Source organism: Terrapene carolina, unplaced genomic scaffold (assembly GCF_002925995.2).
Source record: "Terrapene carolina triunguis isolate 2854851 unplaced genomic scaffold, T_m_triunguis-2.0 Scaffold28109, whole genome shotgun sequence".
NCBI lineage: Eukaryota > Metazoa > Chordata > Testudines > Emydidae > Terrapene > Terrapene triunguis.
Genome location: NW_020692460.1, coordinates 11822 through 14382, shown reverse-complemented (window position 1 = coordinate 14382; position 2561 = coordinate 11822). Strand labels below are relative to the sequence as shown.

General features: G+C 50.4%; 1 protein-coding gene across 1 annotated transcript in view; it reads left to right on the top strand.

Moving 5' to 3' along the window:
- Positions 1–603: 603 nt before the first annotated feature.
- The window catches only part of LOC113409002 (exocyst complex component 3), a gene marked incomplete at its 3' end in the record, with an annotated part of 10612 nt that continues 8654 nt past the window's right edge, over positions 604–2561 (top strand). The window contains exon 1 of the mRNA XM_026662513.1: positions 604–684. The remainder of the gene's footprint in view (positions 685–2561) is intronic.

Here is a 2561-nt window from a genome sequence, read left to right as displayed (position 1 = left end):
TGCATGTGAAACTGTACTGGCACAAAGAGCCAGGGGTGGGGAAGAGACAGGCAGTGACAGGAACAAGTTGGATGTGGGGGAGGTCAAGTTTGGTGGGTGGGAACAGGCAGAAGGCCTGTGCCCACTACAGCACACTCCCCGCCACAGCCTGGCATGGAGCCCAAGATCCCTGTGTTTCATCCCTCCTTCTCTTGTCCAAAGACTAGTGAAACCCACTGGCAAATGTGCGTCTCACCCCCTCGGGCTGGCCGCACAGAGGATGACAGCCTACTGCTGCTGCAGTCACGCCACTGGCGCGGGTATCAGAGCTCTAGGCAGTGGAGCCAGGCTGACTGAGGAACTGCTTTCACGCTGCTTCCCAGGAGACGCTTTCAAATCCCGCCCCACGAGCACAAGGGGGAAGGGCGCGAAGCGAGCGCCAAGCCCCTCTCTAGGACAGACCAAGCCCTGCGCAGACAGCATTGAAGAACTTGCAGCGCAGGCGCAATCGGGAATTGGGAGGGCGGTGAATGGGAAAGGGTTCCGCGCATGTGCAATAGGAGAAGCGGGGGGGGGGGGGAGAATTGGTTCTGCGCTTGCGCAGTGAGCCTGAGGTGCCGGACTATCGCTCTACGATTCCGGCGTCGAGGTCAGCGTCTGCGCATTGGGCGCCTGTCAGTGGCTTCCTGGGAGCTCGCAGCGCAGGTACGAAGTGGCGGCCTTCGAGGCCGGTGTCGCTCCGCCTGGCCCCTGCGGGGAGTCGGCTGCGGATGGGCCCGGTGGGCTGCAGGCAGGACCGGGCTCTGGGTCAGGGGAGTCCCCCACGCGGGGCCGGGCGCTGCGGGAAGCCGCCCCCGCCACAGCCGGCCCGGGTGCGGGGGAGGTTGGGGGATGGGAGTGGGGCGGGTCAGGCTGGCCCAGGTGGGTTTGGTGCGGGAGGGGAGGGGGTCAGGCTGGTCCTGTGGTGGGTTTGGTTGTTGTCTCGTTGGCATGATGAGCTGTGCAGATATTGTGAGGAACAATAGTTCTCCTTATCTCTGTGTGTGGTGGTATGACCCTAACTCAGGACAACTTGGGGTCCTGTGCAGGTCACAACCACCATCAGGTCCTTTTTCTTTGTGCCGTTGAGATGCAGGTGCAGTGGGATAGATCAGATAGGCCCTTTCTGTGTGGTATGCTTTCAAGTAGAGTTCAGGTGTCCTTGTATTATTCTCGGCTCTCTGTGAGCTGAGGGGTGAAAACATTATCTACTTTCTGACCTTGGAGGGTTCTGGTCTGAATTTTAGGATTTGTTATCTTTTATTTGCAGAGGCCAGTGCAGAAGAGTAGCCAGGGAATCTTTGAGCAGCCCTCTCCATTGCTCATGGCTTATGTAGTCCAAATATCACCTGTTCAGTGTGGGAAGCAGTTTTAAATGTTGCCCTGTTACTTCCCTGATATGGTTGCTGTCCTGAAGAGCTTGTGCATTAGGGGCCTCTCCTGAAGCACAGAAGAAAGAGAGGGGAGGGTGACTCAAATTAGTCTTTACTCGTCTTTCTCCTCTTAGTTCCTTACCACTCATGACAAAATCCCAATTCTCCCTCATGTCTTGCAACGCTCTGCTCCCCATCTCCTCTCTTCTCTGTCCCTTGAAAAATGTCACTCATAATTCAGTTTGTACAAACTTGTTTTAAAACAAGTATTGTAACAATTTAGATATCTATATTCGCTCCCTTTGTGAAAGCACCTTGAGCACTTTTCAACGTATTTCAATTCACCTAATACAAGTACTGTAGTGCAGTCTTTTTATAGTGGAAGTTGAACTTACAAACGTAGAATTATGTACAAAAACTAACTGCATACAAAAATAAAACAATGTAAAACTTTAGAATCTACAAGTCCATTCAGTCTTACTTCAGATAATCGCTCAGACAAACAAGTTTGGTTACAATTTGTAGAAGATAATGTTGCCCATGTCTTGTTTACAATGTCACCTGAAAGTGAGAACAGGCGTTCACGTGGCACTGTTGTAGCGGGCACCGCAAGATATTTACATGCCAGCTGCGCTAAAGATTAATATTTCCCTTCATGCTTCAACCACCATTCCAGAAGACATGCATCCATGCTGATGATAGGTTCTGCTCGATGACGATCCAAAGCAGAGCAGACTAACGCATGTTCATTTTCATCATCTGAGTCAGATGCCACCAGCAAAAGGTTGATTTTCTTTTTTGGTGGTTCGGGTTCTGTAGTTTCTGCATCAGAGTGTTGCTCTTAAGATATCTGAAAGCATTCTCCACACCTCGTCCCTCTCAGATTTTGGAAGGCACTTCAGATTCTTAAACCTGGAATCGAGTGCTCTATCTGTTCTTAGAAATTTCACATTGCATTTTGTCAAATCTGCTGTGAAAGTGTTCTTAAAACAAACATGTGCTGGGTCATCATCCGAGCCCGCTATAACTATGGCAGAAATATATGGCAGAATGCAGGTAAAACAGAACAGGAGACATACAATTCTCCCCCCAAGGAGTACAGTCACAAATTTAATGAACGCATTATTTTTTTAATGAGCATCATCAGCATGGAAGCATGTCCTCTGAAAT